The sequence below is a fragment of the Zeus faber genome, assembly GCF_960531495.2.
Source record: "Zeus faber genome assembly, chromosome: 22".
NCBI lineage: Eukaryota > Metazoa > Chordata > Actinopteri > Zeiformes > Zeidae > Zeus > Zeus faber.
In genome coordinates, this window is record NC_137209.1 from 24455304 (window position 1) to 24467497 (window position 12194).

General features: G+C 44.8%; 1 pseudogene across 1 annotated transcript in view; it reads left to right on the plus strand.

The window, feature by feature from the left end:
- Positions 1–12194, plus strand: part of LOC307247463 — a 442915-nt pseudogene that overhangs the window by 367707 nt on the left and 63014 nt on the right. The window lies entirely within an intron of this gene.

The following is a 12194-nucleotide window of genomic DNA, read 5'->3' on the forward strand; positions in this document are numbered from 1 at the left end:
CACTCACTCCATCCTCGCTGTCCATCCTCCATCCTCGCTGTCCATCACCCATCCTCTCTGTCCATCACCCATCCTCTGTCCATCACCCATCCTCTGTCCATCATCCATCCTCTCTTTCCATAATCCATCCTCCCTGTCCATCATCCATCCTCTCTCCAGCCATCCATCCACTCACTCCATCCTCTCTGTCCATCATCCATCCTCTGTCCATCCTCCATCCTCTCTGTCCATCCTATCTCTCCATCATTCTTCCTCCCTGTCCACCATCATCCTCTCTCCACCCATCCATCCACTCACTCCATCCTCTCTGTCCATCCTCCATCCTCTGTCCATCATCCATTCTACCCTTCTCCATCCATCTTCTCTCTGTCCATCCTCTCTCTCAATCATCTCTCCATCATCCATCCTCTCTCCCTCCAGCCACCCTCTCTCACTCCATCCATTCTCTCTCTCCACCCACTCTCCCTCAATCCTCTCCCCATCATCCATCCATCCTCTCTCCATCATCCATCCATCATCCATCCTCTCTTTCTCCCAATCCTCTCTCTATCATCCATCCTCTCTCTCAATCTTCTATCATCCATCCTCTCTCTCTCAATCTTCTATCATCCATCCTCTCTCATCATCGCTTTCTCAATTTTACTCAGTTGATTCTATTTGATGACAGTTGTTACAACAGTATTTCCAAAGCTAGAAGGCAGGTAGCGCTCAACAACAACATTCGAGACAATAACAACACATCAACCCCATAATAATATCAACAGTAATAACACTGACAACAAGTATAATTTAACCACAACAACAGTAATACTATGAATAATTACAATAAAATTAAAAAGTAAGTAAATAATAAATAAAACAGTACCAGTATGTAGAGGGCAAGTCACAGCTCATTTTATGACATGTGACGTTTCTAACATGGAGTGTCCAGCTGGGGAGCACGGCCATCTTTACTCATCAGACAGTGCGGTGAATGATGCTAATGTTGAGTTGAATTTATCAAAACATTGTTGTCTGATAAGTTTGTATTGTTGACAGTGTAGTAGAAAGTGAATGTCTGTCTCTACCTCACCTGTCTTACACTGACCACACCTGTCTGACACTGACCTCACCTGTCTTACACTGACCTCACCTGTCTTACACTGACCTCACCTGTCTTACACTGACCACATAATCTTTGCTCTTTAGGCAGCCAAGATATTTTGTGTCTGCCTTTATCAGTCTAGACTGTGCTCACTGAGCCTGTACCTGATCAGGATCCATCCGCTCTCTCCATCCCCTCCAACCTCTCTCCCTCAATACTCTCCATCCTCTCTCTCTCCATCCTCTCTCTCTCTCTCCATCCTCTCTCTCTCTCTCCATCCTCTCATGTTGGCAACAGCAACAGAGAGAACAGTCGAACAACAGCAGCTTTCTTTCACTAAGTACTATCTGGTTCCTATTTATGGTGATTTTTTATTTTTTATTCCTCTAGTTTTATTTGTTTCTATATATTTTATATTGTTTATAGTGTGTACTTGATATGCTCTTTATTTCTGCTGTCCCCTTTTTGCTCCTGGAACCATGTAAATGTACCCGTTGTGGTACTAATAAAGGTTTATCTTATCTTATATATGTGTGTATGTATATATCTATGTACGTATATATGTATATACTGTATGTATGTATATATGTTTATATGTATAAATATACAGTATATATGTGTATGTATATATGTATACATCTATACATATGTATATATATACAGTATCTATAAGTATGTATATACATACATATACACACACCTTTCTCTTCCTTCCCATTTTCTCTCCTCTCACCTTTCATTATCTCCTCTTCCTCCTCTATCTGCTCCTCCTGCTCTTCCTCCTCCTGTATCTGCTCCTCCTCCTCTATCTCCTCTCTTGCTCTCCCTCCTCCTCTTTCTGCGCCTCCTGCTCTCCTCCTCTTCCTTCTCTATCTGCTCTCCTGCTTCTCCTCCTCTATCTTTCCCCCCCTCTTCCTCCTCTATTTGCTCCTCCTGCTCTCTCTTCTATCTGCTCCTCCTCCTCTTCCTCCTCTATCTGCTCTCCTCCTCTTCCTCCTCCTCTTTCTGCTCCTCCTGCTCTCCTGCTCTTCCTCCTCCTCTTTCTGCTCCTCCTGCTCTCCTGCTCTTCCTCCTCTTCTTTCTGCTCCTCCTGCTCTCCTGCTCTTCCTCCTCTATCTGCTCTCCTCCTTCTCCTCTTCCTCCTCAATCTGCTCCTCCTCCTCTTTCTCCTCTATCTGCTCCTCCTTCTCCTCCTCCTCTATCTGCTTTCCTCCTCCTCCTCTTCCTCCTCCTCCTGCTCTCCTGCTCTACCTCCTCTATCTGCTCTCCTCCTCTTCCTTCTCCTCTTCCTCCTCTATCTGCTCTCCTCCTCTTCCTTCTCCTCTTCCTCCTCTATCTGCTCTCCTCCTCTGTTCCCTTCACAAATGATCTCCTTCCTGCTTTCTTCTCCTCTTCCTACCTGATTCAGATCGTCCTCTCTCTCTCTCTCTCTCTCTCTCCCTCTCTCTCTCTCCCCCTCTCTCTCGTCTCAGCGACAGAGGATCCACGCCGACAGAGGAGTGACCAGGGCCGGGCAGTCGTGCGGGATCCTTCGCTGAATCACCCTCCGGAGCGGGTATGCACCACGCACCGGGGCAGCGGCTCTGTCAGCCCGGCTGGGGGTGCGCTCAGAGCGGTGTAGGGACTGGATGTTTAGCGGAGGAACGGACGAGCATGCACCGTGTTCCGAGGCGGACCCGGTGCATGGACGGTGTGATCGATCCGGTGCATGGGCGGTGTGAATGGACGGTTTGATCGATCCGGTGCATGAACGGTGTGAATGGGCGGTGTGATCGATCCGGTGCACGGACGGACGGTGTGATCTATCGGACCAACCGGTGAATATCGATCCGGGCGGATCTGATGCCCGTGCCCGCCATGACGAGTTGTAGGACGCAGCCGCAGTTTACTTCCATCAATTATAGAGTAAATATCTCGTGTATCGATATCGTATCGGTTGTAGTACCGCCATATCAAGACGCATGCACGCGCCAACACGCACAGAGCTTCATACTGTTGAATGGTAGTAGGCAGGTACTGGAAACATCTGCAGGATGCATCCAGGAGACAGTGCTTTCCTTGTACTGCTGTAGTACTACTGTAGTATTGTACAGTAGTGGTAGGGATTCTACAGCCCATTGTACTATGGTAGTGAAGTATTTTGTACTGTAGTACTGTGCTTGTGGTACTAGTTGTTGAAGGAAGCTGTCCAGTTGTTCGAGTTATTATTGCTTCATCATCATCATTATCATTATTATTATTAATTATTATTATTTTATTATTATTTTTTTTATTATTTTTTTTATGATGATTATTATTATTATTATTATTATTATTATTATTATTATGTGACTGTTTTTCATATAACGTGTGGATATGTGGACACATCCCATCCTGCTGCACCTCATTTCATAATAATCATTTTCATTATTATGTTTTTATTATTATGTTTTATGTCTTGTTCCTCTTCCTTGAACGTGTTTCTGCTTCCTGGGTCAGTACAGATAGTACTGTAGTACTACTATATTAGGATACTTCTACTGGGATATTTACACTTAACTTTGTTTGTTAATTGTCAACCGGGTTAGAATAGTGTTACTATGGCAACAGGCAGCATGTCATAGCAACAGGTCTTCAATGGAAGCTTCCTGCCACCATGTTGTAATACCACATTGTAGTACCACATTGTATTACCACATTCTAGTACAATGGTACTAGAATACCACATTGTAGTACCACATTCTAGTACAATGGTACTAGAATACTATGTAGTAGTACCACATTGTAGTACCACATTCTGGTACCATGTTGAAGTACCACATTGTAATAACACATTCTAGTATCATGTTGTAGTACCACAATCAGTTACCATGTTGTAACACCACGTTGTAGTACCACATTTTAGTTCCATGTTGTAGTACCACATTCTAGTACCATGTTGTAGTACCACATTCTAGTATAGTGGTACCTGGACTTAGGACTGTAATTCCTTCTATAAGAACAGTGGTACGTTAAAACAGTGGTACGTGACAACAGGGGTACGTGACAACAGGGGTACGTGACAACAGTGGTACGTGACAACAGGGGTACGTGACAACAGGGGTACGTTACAACAGGGGTACGTTACAACAGGGGTACGTGACAACAGGGGTACGTGACAACAGTGGTACGTGACAACAGGGGTACGTGACAACAGGGGTACGTTACAACAGGGGTACGTTACAAGAGTGGTACGTTACAACAATTTTTTCCATATAAATGATGACATCATGAAGGATGAAAATAAACAAAATACACAGAACAAACACAGTAAATATGACAAAAAATATCCATAAGCCACCAACTACGTGCACACACCATGTAGGTCGCCCGCTGACTGACTGCTGACTGACTGACTGACTGACTGACTGACTGCTGACTGGCTGCTGACTGACTGACTGACTGCTGACTGACTGACTGCTGACTGACTGCTGACTGGCTGCTGACTGACTGACTGACTGACTGACTGACTGACTGCTGACTGACTGACTGACTGCTGACTGACTGCTGACTGACTGGCTGGCTGCTGACTGACTGCTGACTGAATGACTGACTGACTGCTGACTGACTGACTGCTGACTGACTGACTGCTGACTGCTGACTGGCCGCCGACGCGCCAACTGCAAATTTCCACGGTCGTATCTTGGAGCAGTCGGTCGCAAGTGGATCCAGATGTTGGTGACTATCACTGCTGGTATCTTGGATTAGTGGTGAGTAGATGCAGTCCTAAGTCCAGGTACCACTGTACCATGTTGTCATACCACGTTGTAGTACCACATTCTAGTACCATGGTACTAGAATACCATGTAGTAGTACCACATTGTAGTACCACATTGTGGTGCCATGTTGTAGTACCACGTTGTAGTACCACCACATTCTAGTACCATGATATGGTACCATGTTGTGGTACCATATCGTAGTACCAAGTTGTGCTGTACACTCCTCACTGCTGATTGATTCTTCATCCATCTTTCTTTTCCAGAATCTGGCCGATAGAGATCGGAGGAGGCGGAGTCAGCCTGATAGAGGGGTTGGAGGAGGCGGAGTCAGCCCTTCCTGGAATCTGTTGGCCTGCACACCCCCCTCTCATCTTCCGCCTCCTCCCTCCTTTATCTTCCTCTTCATCTTCCTCCTTCCTCTTCCTCTTCCTCTTCCTCTTCATCTTCCTCTTCATCTTCCTCTTCCTCTTCCTCTTCCTCTTCATTTCCCTCCTTCATCTTCCTCTTCATCTTCCTCCTTCATCTTCCTCTTCATCTTTTCCTCCTTCTCCCTCTTCATCTTTCTCCTTCATCTTCATCTTCATCCTTCATCTTCATCTTCCTCTTCATCTTCCTCCTTCATCTTCATCTTCCTCTTCATCTTCCTCCTTCTCCCTCTTCATCTTCCTCTTCATCTTCCTCCTTCATCTTCATCTTCCTCTTCCTCTTCATCTTCCTCTTCCTCTTTCTCCTTCATCTTCCTTCTTTATCTTCCTTCTTTATCTTCCTCCTTCATCTTCCTCATTCATCGTCCTCTTCATCGTCCTCTACATCTTCCTCCTTCAACTCCCTTCTTCATCTTCTCCTTCCTCTTCCTCTTCCTCCTCCTCCTTCATCTCCCTCCACCTTCCTCTTCATCTTCCTCCTCTTTTGGGCGGTTGCCATGGCGACTAAGCTGAACCCCAACGTGCTGTACGTTGCCGAGGCCTCCGCCCCGCCCGACCCCGAGCCTGGCCACATGGTGCGTACAAATACACATACGAGGTACAAGTTCACATACGAGGTACAAATACACATCAGAGGTACAAGTACACATACGAGGTACAAATGCACATACGAGGTACAAGTACACGTACGAGGTACAAGTACACGATATATTGATATAATAAAGTATTTCAATATAAAAAGTGATATCTTCAACAGAACAGAAATGTATTCTCAGGTTGTATTTTTATTACCTTTTTATTTTTTAAAGGTATATTTTATGTTTTATTTTTTTTAATGTTTATTTTATGTTTTATTTTGGATCTAAATGTCGTCGTCGTCATTATCTTTCATTCTTTGTTAAAGAGTTGAAGACCCGCCCACAGGCCACGCCCTCACAGGCCACTCCCTCACAGGCCCCGCCCCTCAGCCCTGGGGGCGGGGCCTGGTTATTCCTGGATAACGAGCTTCTAAAGATACTCGGCTCTGAGGCAATTTTGAGAACTGGACGTCGGGGAATCGAACCTTCGACCTCCCACTGCTCCTGTCATGTGACTTCAATCCCTAAACTGTAGGAGACTGGATACCTGACCTGATTACATCCTCTCCTCCTTCTCCTTCTCCTTCTCCTCCCTCCTTCTCCTCCCTCCTTCTCCTCCTACTCCTCTCTCCTTCCTTCTCTGCCCTCCTCCTCCCTCCTCTCTCCTCCTCCTCCCTCCTTCTCCTCCTCCTCTCTCCTCCTCCACCCCCTCCTCTCCTCAGGCTGGAGAAGCAGGGGAGGAGTCTTCAGACAGCGATGGAGAACAAGAAGAAACTTCACACAAACTGATCCGCAAAGTTTCCACATCAGGACAGATCCGAGCCAAGGTAGGATGGAGGGATGGGTGGAGGGATTGAGGGATGGGTGGAGGGAGGGAGGGATGGAGGGATGGGTGGAGGTCAGGATGGATGGAGGGATGGAGGGATGGGTGGAGGGATGGAGGGATGGAGGGATGGGTGGAGGGAGGCCAGATAATTGATGAACTACTGTCACACACATCCTCCCTCACTGATGTGTCACGACTGTTTTACTGCCTCAGATTCTGTTGAATTATTGAATTCTTTCAGTATTTTCAATGAATAACTAAATACATCAGTCATGTATTATTATTTAAATTATTTTATTATTATTTAAATTATTTTTATTATTATTATTATTATTATTATGATTATTATTATTCTTTCAATGTTTTTTATTATTTAAATTATAATTATTTGATTCATTCATTCTATTAATGACTGAATTTTCTTGCATTTTGCTTGTGTCCTTTTTGAAATATAAAACCCTTTTTATTATTTTTATTTCATAGTCACATTATTATTATTATTAGTACCATACTGTTATTGTGAATAATAATAGTAGCATTTTTCTATTCTCATATTTATCTCATAGTTGTCGTCTCATGAATGATGAATGTAGCTATGATCAAACGGAGACGTTGAACAGTGAAACACACTTTGAGTTCCCCTCATTAGCGCAGCTCCTTAACGACGTAGTTATTCCCATCAGTTGTGACCTGATGGAGCACTCTCCTCAGATTAACCTCCACACGCCGCCGTGTCACTTCCTGTGCCCCACATCCAGAGCAGGATCTGGTGCAGGGCCGTCGCGTGGGAACAACCACGCTAGGAAAAGATCTGGGGTTCCCAAACTGGGGTCCGTGAAGATTATAAAGACATATTTAGTTTCCAGGTCTCCTTCCCGGGAGACATGCTTCCATGTCTCTAATCGCCAATCAATACAGTTACTGGAAACAGAAGGTATCGCTTCCAAGCCTGTACCGCTAATCAATACAGAGTTCATCAATACAGCACAGCGCAGTTGACTTTCCATCCAGATTTAGACACATGACTGTGCTGTCAACCTTTTAACATTTCACTTGTTATTCCAATGTGGGGGCTGCGTGCTAGCTATGTTAACCAAGTGTATGGCTGCAGATGGGATCAGCTAGCCTAGCTCCTGTGAAACATCTCAAAGGCTTGAGTTTTATCAAAGATCTATTTTGCGTCTTGATGAGTAAACATTAAAGTAGATGGTGGTTGTTTGTGTGCATCATCATCATTATCATCATCGTCATCCTATGACTGCCATGACGCGCTACATTGCCTTGGAAATTTAAGGGTAATCTACAGGGAGCTGCTGTGGAGAGTATGTACTATCCACCGTCGTTAATAGAAGTACATCTATTAATAATCACCCCCCCGTGAGGGCAGTTATCTGTTCACACACACGTAAAGTACTTTAGCAAGTACGACTGTAGTACTATTTGTTTTTTGTCCCCAACATTTCATCCATTTTATGGCACAAAGCAACGGTGACACATAAATGTCAACGGTGGAGACTCCTTCTCAATGTAGACCCAGAAAACACTGCCCATGTCGGGAGAAACTGTCGCACTAAGTAACGCCAGGGTATCTACAGGGTGATGACAGGGTATCTCGATTCAAGATTCAAACGGTTTATTCGTCACATACATATACATACTTTCATACATATACATACTAACATACATATACATACTTTCATACATATATGCAGTGAAATGTCAATGCAACGCACCCGGTGATAACACACTATGTTCGAGACTGAACAGTCGAATTTCAACTTGATGAACTGATTCCTAAAACGTAATGCAGTAAGTCGAATACAATAGAATAAAATAAAACAAGAACTCAAGGGTAATGCAGGGTGGGGTTACAGAATAGATAAAGGGAATAGGCTTATGTATATGGGATAGACTTATGTATATGGGATAGGCTATTTATGTAAATACAGATATGTGCATTAAAGTGGCATGTGAATAAAGTGAGGTAGTGTTTGTGGGATAATACAGCACAGTATACAACAGTAGGGCACAGCAATACAGTAACCCCCAACAACCCAGAACAGTGACACAGTATGCGGTACAGTATACTACATACAGTACAGTAAGGTAGTGGAGCTTATGTGTGTGGCTCAGTGAGGACCCCTGGTGAGGTCAGCGTTGACAGTTCTTATGTCTTGATGTAGAAACTCCGTCTCAGTACTGACAGGGTATCCACAGGGTATCTACAGGGTATCTACATTGTACTGACAGGGTATCTACAGTGTACTGACAGGGTATGTACATTTTACTGACAGGGTATCTACAGGATATCTACAGTGTACTGACAGGGTATCTACAGTGTACTGATAGGGTACTGACAGGTATCTACAGGGTACTGACAGGATATCTACAGTGTACTGACAGGGTATCTACAGGGTATTTACAGTGTACTGACAGGGTACTGACCGGGTATCTACAGTGTACTGACAGGGTACTGACAGGATATCTACAGTGTACTGACAGGGTACTAACAGGGTATCTACAGTGTACTGACAGGGTGCTGACAGGGTATATACAGTGTTCTGACAGGGTACTGACAGGGTATCTACAGTGTACTGACAGGGTACTGACAGGGTATCTACAGGGTACTGACAGGGTATCTACAGGGTACTGACAGTGTACTGACAGTGTATCTACAGTGTACTGACAGTGTACTAACAGGGAATCTACAGTGTACTGACAGGGTACTGACAGTGTATCTACAGTGTACTGACAGGGTACTGAGAGGGTATCTACAGTGTAATGACAGGGTACTGACAGGGTATCTACAGTGTACTGACAGGGTACTGACAGTGTATCTACAGTGTACTGACCGGGTACTGACAGGGTACTGACAGGGTATCTACAGTGTACTGACAGGGTATCTACAGTGTACTGACAGGGTATCTACAATGTACTGACAGGGTATCTACAGAGTACTGACAGGGTATCAACAGAGTACTGACAGGGTATCCACAGTGTACTGACAGGGAATCCACAGGGTATCTACAGGGTATCTACATTGTACTGACAGGGTATCTACAGTGTACTGACAGGGTATCTACAGGGTATCTACAGTGTACTGACAGTCTATCTACAGTGTACTGACAGTCTATCTACAGTGTACTGACAGGGTATCTACAGGGTATCTACAGTGTACTGACAGGGTACTGACAGGGTATCTACAGTGTACTGACAGGGTACCAACAGGGTATCTACAGTGTACTGGCAGGTTGCTGACAGGGTATCTCCAGTGTACTGACAGGGTATTTACAGTGTTCTGACAGGGTATCTACAGTGTACTGACAGGGTACTGACAGGGTATCTACAAGGTGCTGACAGGGTATCTACAGGGTACTGACAGGGTATCTACAGTGTACTGACAGGGTACTAACAGGGTATCTACAGTGTACTGACAGGGTACTGACAGTGTATCTACAGTGTACTGACAGGGTACTGACAGGGTATCTACAGTGTACTGACAGGGTACTGACAGGGTATCTACAGTGTACTGACAGGGTACTGACAGGGTATCTACAGTGTACTGACAGGGTACTGACGGTGTTTCTACAGTGTACTAACAGTGTACTGACAGGGTATCTACAGTGTACTGACAGGGTACTGACAGTGTATCTACAGTGTACTGACAGGGTACTGAGAGGGTATCTACAGTGTACTGACAGGGTACTGACAGTGTATCTACAGTGTAATGACAGGGGACTGACAGGGTATCTACAGTGTACTGACAGGGTACTGACAGTGTATCTACAGTGTACTGACAGGGTACTGACAGGGTATCTACAGCGTACTGACAGGGTACTGACAGTGTATCTACAGTGTACTGACCGGGTACTGACAGGGTATCTACAGTGTACTGACAGGGTATCTACAGTGTACTGACAGGTTATCTACAGAGTACTGACAGGGTATCTACAGTGTACTGACAGGGTATCCACAGGGTATCTACAGGGTACTGACAAGGTATCCACAAGGTATCTACAGGGTATCTACATTGTACTGACAGGGTATCTACAGGGTATCTACAGTGTAATTACAGGGTATCTACGGTGTACTGACAGGGTATCTACAGGGTACTGACAGGGTACTGACAGTGTATCTACAGTGTACTGACAGGGTTTCTACAGTGTACTGACAGGGTATCTACAGGGTGCTGACAGGGTATCTACAGGGTACTGACAGGGTATCTACAGTGTACTGACAGGGTACTAACAGGGTATCTACAGTGTACTGACAGGGTATCTACAGGGTACTGACAGGGTATCTACAGTGTACTGACAGGGTATCTACAGTGTTCTGACAGGGTACTGACAGGGTATCTACAGTGTACTGACGGGGTACTGACAGGGTGCTGACAGGGTATCTACAGGGTACTGACAGGGTATCCACAGGGTATCTACAGGGTATCTACATTGTAGTGACAGGGTATCTACAGTGTACTGACAGGGTACTAACAGGGTACCTACAGTGTACTGACAGGGTGCTGACAGGGTATCTACAGGGTACTGACAGGGTATCTTCAGTTTACTGACAGGGTATATACAGTGTTCTGACAGGGTACTGACAGGGTATCTACAGTGTACAGACGGGGTAACTACAGTGTACTGACGGGGTACTGACAGGGTGCTGACGGGGTATCTACAGGGTACTGACAGGGTATCTACAGTGTACTGACAGTGTATCTACAGTGTACTGACAGGGTACTGACAGGGTATCTACAGTGTACTGACAGGGTACTGACAGTGTATCTACAGTGTACTGACAGGGTACTGACAGTGTATCTACAGGGTGCAGACAGGGTATCTAGAGGGTGCTAACAGGGTATCTACAGTGTACTGACAGGGTACTGACAGGGTATCTACAGGGTGCTGACACGGTATCTACAGGGTATCTACAGTGTACTGACAGGGCATTTACAGTGTACTGACAGGGTATTTACAGTGTAATGACAGGGTATCTACAGTGTACTGACAGGGTATTTACAGTGTACTGACAGGTTATTTACAGTGTACTGACAGGGTATTTACAGTGTACTGACAGGGTATTTACAGGGAGAACAATTAAAAGGTTTTTCCTTTGAACTTCCCTCGTTTCCATTCTTCTTTTATTACTTTATTGATTTTCAATCATTAGTTTTGATTCATTCTGTCGTTCTTTTCTGTTTGTGCCTCAAATGTCTTGTTCTTTAGTTCCCTCTTCTCCTACAACCCTTTCTATCCTTCCTTCTTTCCTTCCTTCTATCCTTCCTTCTTTCCTTCTTTCCATCCTTCCTTCTTTCTATCATTCCTTCTTTCTTTCTTTCTTTCTTGTCTGTCTCTCTTCCTCTTCTCTCTCTTTCCTGCCAAAAATAGACTCACTCCGTTTCTGCCCCTAACCTCTTCAAACAGGAAGTTTGTTACGTACACACACACTGAACACACACACACACACACACACACACACACACGCACACACACACACTGAACACACACACACAGAACACACACACACACTGAACACACACACACA